We start from the raw sequence: 8483 nt of genomic DNA on the forward strand, positions 1-8483 counted from the left end.
CTAGGCACTGCAGGGCCTGGGTTAACCTCTACATCACCAGAGGAACAGAAGGGATTAGGCTAAGGATACTGCTAAAGGCTATAAGAACTGGTCGTCTAGTACGTTCAGAATAGAGAGTAAAAGGAGCAGGTATTCTGGGGAAGGTAGAATAGATTCAAGGCATAATGTACAGACAAAGGTATGACAAGATGTGAATACAGTAGAGGTAAACCTGAGCATTGAGTGACGATGAGAATATATTGTCTCTAGAAACATCATTTAAACCAGGTGAGGTCACCGCATGTGTGGGAGGTGGAACTAAAGGGTTGGTTAAGGCGTATTGAGCAGGGCTAGAGGCTCTACAATGAAATAAGGCAATAATTACTAACCTAAACAGCAATGGACAAGGCATATTGACATTTGGGAGAGGCATGCGTAGCCGAGTGTCCATTGGGTCCAGTGAGTAGCTGTGCGAGCTGGAGACACGGCGATTCAGACAGCTAGCTGGTCAGGGCTAGCAGAAGGGCCTTAGAGGGACGTCGCGACGGAAGAAGTCAGTTGGAGCCCCTTCGTGCAGTTACGTCGGCAGATCAGTTGTGATTGATCAGCAGGGCTCCGTGTGGTAAAAGGGTCCATGCCAATTGGCAAAATAGGTACAGTATAGCCCCAAAAGAATTGTCTGACGAACTTCTTTAGCTAACAGTCCGGTGTGCTCTAGACAGCTAGACGGCCGCGGCTAGCAGACAGGCATTCAGGGGATGTCGCAACTGGGGAGCCAGTTGAAAACCCCCTCGGGCAGATTACGTCGGTAGTCCAGTCGTGAAGGATCGGCGGGGCTCCGTATCGGCAATAAAAGGGGTCCAGGCCAATTGGTAAAATAGGTATTGTAGCCCAAGGAGTGGCTGATGGACCTCTTCAGCTAGCCGGGAGATGGGCCTAGCATAGGCTAACTCCAGGCTAATTGGTGCTTGCGTCGGGACAGAGACGTTAGCCAGGAGAAGCCAATCGGATAGCAGCTAGCTAGCTGCGATGATCCAGGTGAAGAGGTTCAGAGCTTGCGGTAGGAATCCGGAGATATGGAGAAAAATAAGTCAGATTTGCTCTGGTTTGAGTCACGCTGTGCAGACTGGCGAGAGTTGTCTGGGCTAAAGGTAGCCGATTACCTCTAGCTAGTTGCTAGTTAGCTGGCTAGCTTCTGTTGGGGGTTCCGTTTCAAAAGTAAAGAAAATAGCAGAATCATACCACATTGGGTGAGGCGGATTGCAGGAGAGTATGTTGAAGTTGAGGTTAAGAAAAATATTTAAAAAATATATGCTAAGAAAAAAGATATATACATGGGACACGACAAGATGAGGACAAAAGACGTCTGACTGCTACGCCATCTTGGAAACAGAAATGTCCCGTTGGTAGGATAATCTTAATCATAGATCTTCCAGTTTCTTTTTCAATGATTGCACATCGGCCAATAATACAGAGGGAATTTTTTATTTATTTAACCTTTATTTTATTGAACCTTTATTTAACTCGGCAAGTAAGTTAAGAACAAATTCTTATTTACAATGATGGCCTACCCTGACCAAACCCGGAAAACGCTGGGCCAATTGAGCGCCGCCCTATGGGACGGCCAGATGGATTTGAACCAGGGACTGTAGTGAAGCCACTTGCACTGAGATGCAGTGCCTTAAACCGCTGCGCCACTTGGGAGCCCATGTGGAAGTGGTTGTTTACCGACTAGTCTGCTACATTCATTCTTACAAGGCACCGCACCCTCCTCCCCCTTTTTCTCTGTCTTTTCTTCATGCTGATGAAGGGGATTTGGGCCTTGTCTCGACACCTTCGCGTCGGACTCATTAAATAAAGTTTGAGGTGAGTAATCACTGTTCTGATATCCAGAAGCTCTTTTCGGTCATAAGAGATAGTAGCAGTGACATTATGTACAAAATGAGTTACAAACAATACGAAAAAAACAAAACAAATAGCCATTATCAAAGTTCAAGTGCAGTCTCAAAGACCAACAAGCACTATGATGAAACTGGCTCTCAAGAGGACCGCCACAGGAAAGGAAGACCCAAAGTTACCTTTGCTGCAGAGGATAAGTTCAAGTAACAGACCCATCAACATAAACTGTTCAGAGTCCTATTCATCTGTCCTTTGATCTGATGAGTCCAAATTTGAGATTTTTGGTTCTAACCACAGTCTGTGTGAGACAGAGTAGGTGAATAGGTGATCTCTGCATGTGTGGTTCCCACCATGAAGCATGGAGGAAGAGGGGTGATGGTGCTTTGCAGGTGACACTGTCAGTGATTTATTTAGAATTCAAGGCACACTTAAACAGCATGGCTACCACAGCATTCTGCAGCAATACGCCATACCATCTGGTTTGCACATAGTGGGACTATCATTTGTTTTTCAATAGGACAATGACCCAACACACCTCCAGGCTGTGTAAGGGCTATTTGACCAATAAGGAGAGTGATGGAGTGCTCCATCAGATGACCTGACCTCCACAATCACACAACCTCAACCCAAATGAGATGGTTTGGGATGAGTTGGACCGCAGAGTGAAGGAAAATAGTAAAAATAATGAAAAACCCTGGAATGAGTAGGTGTGTCCAAACTTTTGACTGATACTGTATATCCTGTTGGGGCTCGGGGGCAGTATTGAGACATTTTGAAAAAAATATGTGCCCATTTTTAACTGCCTCCTACACCAACTCAGAAGCTAGGATATGCATATTATTAACACATTCGGATAGAAAACACTCTGAATTTTCTAAAACAGTTTGAATGGTGTCTGTAAGTATAACAAAACTCATATTGCAGGCAAAAACCTGTGAAAAATAGATCCAAAAAAATGTGGATTTTGTGACTGTACTATTTAGTGTCATTGTTTTATAGATACCATAGTGAGAAAGGATTGATTTCGCAACACCTACGGCTTCCACTAGATGTCAACGATCTTTATAAAGTTGTTTGAAGCGTCTATGATAAACAGAGAGCAAATTAGAATCCAAGGAAGTTGACATGTCATCACTTCATTTTTTTGCGCCTGCGCATAAATCTGAGAGACGTGAGTTTGTCATCATTTTTTATCTAGACATAGGATAGGTTGTGTGAAAATATTACTGATGTTTAACGTTAAAAATGGACCAAAAGATTAATGCTAAACAACATTTGACATGTTTGAACGAACATAAATAGATTATTTACTAGGCTTTTTTAGCTTTTCGGCGTGATTTTACCAGCCCCACACCACGTTTTGTGGGAGCATAATGAACGCTAAGTACTTGGTGTTATTTGGACATAAATTATGAACTTTGTCAAAAGAAACCACATTTGTTCCGGACCTGGAATGCCTTCCGGACCTGGGATCCTGCCTTCTGATGGAGATAATCAAAGGTAAGGGGGTATTTACAATGTTGTTATCGATTTTAGATGATACTAACTGTATAGCATAGCCTGTTGTTCTTAGCATAGCACCCCGTTTATTGCAAAATGTGATTTCCCAGTAAAGTTATTTTGAGATCTGGCCATTCGGTAGCAATTACGAGATGATAATATATTATTCTTTGAATGACAATATTATAATTTACCAATGTTTTCGAATAGTAATTTTGTTATGTTCACCGGAAGCATTTCAGAGAAGAAAAAAATCTGAATTTCACGCTACTGTAAAATGCTGTTTTTGGATATAAATATGAACTTGATGGAACAAAAAATGCATGTATTGTATAACATAATGTCCTAGGAGTGTCATCTGATGGAGATTGACAAAAGGTTAGTGCATAATTCAAGCTGGTTTCTGCTTTTGGTGATGCCTGACCTTGAATTGAAAATGGATGTTTGTACTTTTGTGGCTATGTACTGTCCTAACATAATCTAACTTTATGCTTTTGCCGTAAAGCCTCTTTGAAAATCGAACAATGTGGTTAGATTAAGGAGATGTTTATCATTTAAATTGTGTAAAATAGTTGATTGTTTGAGAAATTGAAATTATTAGATTTTTGATGTTTTGAATTTCCAGCCTTGTTAGCAATCCCGGCTCGGGGTTCATTGCTAACCTGTAGCCCCAACAGGATATATTCTTTTAACTTTTTACCCCTTTTTCTCCCCAATTGGTAGTTACAGTCTTGTCCCATCGCTGCAACTCTCTTACGGACTCGGGAGAGGGGAAGGTCGAAACACGACCCTGCCGAGCCGCACTGCTTCTTGACACAATGCTCGCATAACCAGGAAACCAGCCGCACCAATGTGTCGGAGGAAACACCGTACAACTGGCGACTGTGTCAGTGCGCATGTGCCCGGGCCCGCCACATGGAGTCGCTAGAGCGCAATGGGACAAGGCCATCCTGGCTGGACGACGCTGGGCCAATTGTGCACCGCCTCATGGGTCTCCTGGTCGCGGCACAGCCCGGGATCGAACCCGGGTCTGTAGTGACGCCTCAAGTACTGCCTTAGACCGCTGCGCCACTCAGGAGGCTCGTTTTGATGTATTTCTACCTTTTAAGAAATTTTTTGAAAAACATATCTATTCCTTCATTTCCCCAAAATATAGACTCTTAGCTTTCATTTGACAACAAATTTGATATGCTAAAAACAGCTCTCCTGTGAAGTCGTGACTTCCGACATACGCCTAGTTTCCTGAATCGGGTCACATTTTCAGGTCTCAGGCAAGGTAAGGCTATATCACGCAAGTGTGGTTTCGAACTCTCTGTGCCACACTAGCCTCCTTGGTATTGTGGAGCACACACCTGTTTTTCCCTGCATACCCTTGCCTTTGATCATGACTCTCAGTTCCATTACATTACACATAAGAGTCATAGGACGAAGGCGTCTTCTGTACAGGGAATTCACAAGACTGCCGGCCCAAACGGCATCCCTCGCCGCGTCCTCAGAGCATGCGCAGACAAGCTGGCTGGTGTGTTTACGGACACATTCAATCTCTCCCTATCCCAGTCTGCTGTCCCCACATGCTTCAAGAGGGCCATCATTGTTCCTGTACCCAAGAAAGCAAAGGTAACTGAACTAAATGACTATCGCCCTGTAGCACCCCAATAGATGCATAGCCGATGCAATCGCCGTCGCACTGCACACTGCCCTATCCCACCTGGACAAGAGGAATACCTATATAAGAATGCTGTTCATTGACTATAGCTCAGCATTCAACACCATAGTACCCTCCAAGCTCATCATTAAGCTCGAGGCCCTGGGTGTGAACCCCGCCCTGTGCAACTGGGTCCTGGACTTCCTGACGGGCCGCCCCCCAGGTGGTGAAGGTAAGAAACAACACCTCCACTTCGCTGATCCTCAACACTGGGGCCCTATAAGGGTGTGTGCTCAGCCCCCTCACGCACGCCTCCAACTCAATCATCAAGTTTGCAGACGACACAACAGTAGTCGGCTTGATTACCAACAATGACGAGACTAATAACCTCTCACTCAACATCAACAAAACAAAGGAGATGAGAGTGGACTTCAGGAAACAGCAGAGGGAGCAGCCCCCTATCCACATTGACGGGAACGCAGTGGAGAAGGTGGAAAGGTTCAAGTTCCTCTGCGTACACATCACTGAGAAACTGAAATGGTCCACCCACACAGACAGTGTGGTGAAGAAGGCGCAACAGCGAAATCTGGCTTGAAATTTGGCTTGGCACCTAAAACCCTCACAAACTTTAACAGATACACAATTGACAGCATCCTGTCGGGCTGTATCATCGCCTGGTACGGCAACTGCACAGCCCGCAACCACAGGGCTCACCAGATTGTGGTGCGGTCTGCCCAACGCATCACAGGGGGCAAACTACCAGCCCTCCAGGACACCTACAGCACCTGATGTCACAGGATGGCAAAAAAAGATCATCAGCAACAACAACCACCCGAGCCACTGCCTGTTCACCCCGCTATCATCCAGAAGGCGAGGTCAGTACAGGTGCATCAAAGCTGGAATCGAGAGACTGAAAAACAGCTTCTATCTCAAGGCCGTCAGACTGTTAAATAGCCATCACAAGCACATTAAAGGCTGCTAACCAATATATACAGACTTGAAATCACTGGTCACTTTAATAAATGGAACACTAGTCACTTTAATAATGTTTACATATTTTGCATTATTCATCTCACATGTACATACTCTATTCTATCCTACTGTATCTTAGTCTATGCCGCTCTGACATTGCTTGTCCATATATTTATATATTCTTAATTCAATTCCTTTACTTAGATACACACCTTTATAGGGTTACGGTTTCCAAACAGCCATATTTCCATGTAATGGCAGTTGTTTACAGAAAACAAACGAAAGACAGAGTGGACTGTGCTAATTAGCTATCTGTGTCTCCGAACACGTGTGTAAACGGAAGACAGACGCCACTGACGTGTTGTCACAAAAAATATACTGTCGGCTGCAACTGTGTTAAAAAAGTGCACAGTAAGTGTGTATTTTGCATTTGTGAAATTATTTTGATGTGATATGAAAGTAGAGGGTTTTCTGTTTCTAGAACCGTACCACAATTGTGAATTGATTCACATTTAGATGGAGTATTTGGCTGTTTTGGCTTCCAGTGCCAATTCACCCTTTACACAGAGCATGTAAGGTCCTTGGACTAAGGAGTGACGTTACGCTCCTTTAGTCCAATATTGGGCTATGCATGCCCATGCTTAGAGCTTTCATGCACTGGGAGACAGACTGTTTGGCTGAAAGTAGAATAACTAAAGGCAACCTAAAGTAAAGTGTTGCCAACCACTTTCCAAAGTTAATTTCAAAGGCAATCAATTAAATCCATTGTCTAAGAAAGTTTTTGATGTGACTGACTTGCATTAAGGACCTATTTCGTTCACTGGAAAATGACAAAAGGAATTCAAACCACAAGATCTGTAGTGGTGCCATAGAAAAAGTTGTGCAATCAAAAATCAGCCAATTAAGACTTTCAGACAAAAAAAAATTAAAAAACATTTCAAACAAACATGCAAGCACAAAGTATACATTTGATATGGAATTCCATTAACTTCTGAAGGCAATGGGGAATAGCGTACACATGAGGAATTGAAGATAACAGTTGCAGAACAGAGGCCTAGCAACTAGAATAATGCTATTTCTACACTGTGTTAAAACAGCTTCCAACATGCTTCTGTTCCAGACACCATGGCACTATTATAAAGAATGTCCAGTGTATGGTTTCCTTCCATGACTGATAAAATAATATAATAGCAATCAAACATACATACATACATAACAATAACAGTGTCAGCATCCATCTTCAATGCAATTGCAACCTGGCTGGCATTGGTTACATCAAATGTAGCAGGTATTTCATCCATTACAGAGACTATGTAGGCAATTTTGCATTTGTTAATGAATGCCCATATTGAGACTGAAAATCCTCAGACATTGACCGAATGACATCTGCTTCTTCACCAAGGTTACTATGGAAACGGAAAGGAGCCAAGCTACATCAAAAAATATATATGCAAAATCACGGTATATTGTATCCAATATGTTATGTTCAACGGTTGTAATGTGTTTCTGTTCGAAGCGAATAATGCGCTTGTCGAAACGTGAAGAATAATAATGTCCACCTAATAAAAATGCGGGTTTGGAAGGAAGGACTGGCCATAACCTGTGCATACACCGTTTTACTTCCTGGAGATGATACAAGTAAACACAGATTCAACGAAGTCCTTCGTCGACACTCACACCCTCCACGTTCTCATTCGATCGCTTCAAGGTAATGAAGCATCAAATCAGATAAATGTTTAAATCACTTACGCGATAAGTGTGTATATTCCCGGTTATCGGTGGCAGTGTGTCGTTCTCTCAATGACATCAGCTGTTTTCCGGTGTGTGCTGTGACGATGGAGCGTGCGGGAGCGCGCACGGAGCTGCAATCACCTCCAATAGTATCCATCTGCAGCCCCGCAGCATTGCCTGTGACTAAAACTAGCCTGTCACTAAAACCAATACCAACACCAGGGCGAATACCAACTGGTGCGTGTGTATGTGGTAGGGGTTATGATGATTTTACATTTAATTAGGGTTTCAAGCAGCGGAGCTGCTGAAGCCAGTATTGTATTTGTTCCAGTTCATTATTGTTATTATTATTATTATTATTATTATTATTATTATTATTATTATTATTATGTTCCCTTTTCTGCCATTTTGGTGAAAAAATGCGAATCTCTGTGAGATGAAAAGGCCCAGGTCTGTGCAATTTAGCAACATGGTAAAGGCCCCTCTCATGCAACACCATGCCAATTGGCCACATGGTAGCACTATAATTAAGCAATAAGGCACGAGGGGGTGTGGTATATAGACTATATACCACAGCTAAGGGCTGTTCTTTTTCACGACGCTGAATATAGCCCTTAGCCATGGTATATTGGCCATATACCACAAACCCCCGAGATTCCTTATTGCTGTTATAAACTGGTTAGTAACGTAACTAGTTCAGTAAAAATGCATGTTTTGTCATAGCCGTGGTATACGGTTTGATATACCACGGCTGTCA

At 43.1% G+C, this 8483-nt stretch overlaps 1 protein-coding gene across 3 annotated transcripts in view; it reads right to left on the minus strand.

The window, feature by feature from the left end:
• The window catches only part of nalcn (sodium leak channel, non-selective), a 357726-nt gene extending 349852 nt beyond the window's left edge, over positions 1–7874 (minus strand). For 2 of the 3 annotated variants that reach the window (XM_014163790.2, XM_014163789.2), the window contains exon 1: positions 7745–7874. The gene's annotated coding sequence lies outside the window, so the exon portion shown is untranslated. The remainder of the gene's footprint in view (positions 1–7744) is intronic. The other variant, XM_014163792.2, reaches the window with a different exon arrangement.
• Between the last annotated feature and the right edge of the window lie 609 nt (positions 7875–8483).

The sequence above is a fragment of the Salmo salar genome, chromosome ssa21 (genome assembly GCF_905237065.1).
Source record: "Salmo salar chromosome ssa21, Ssal_v3.1, whole genome shotgun sequence".
Classification (NCBI taxonomy): domain Eukaryota; kingdom Metazoa; phylum Chordata; class Actinopteri; order Salmoniformes; family Salmonidae; genus Salmo; species Salmo salar.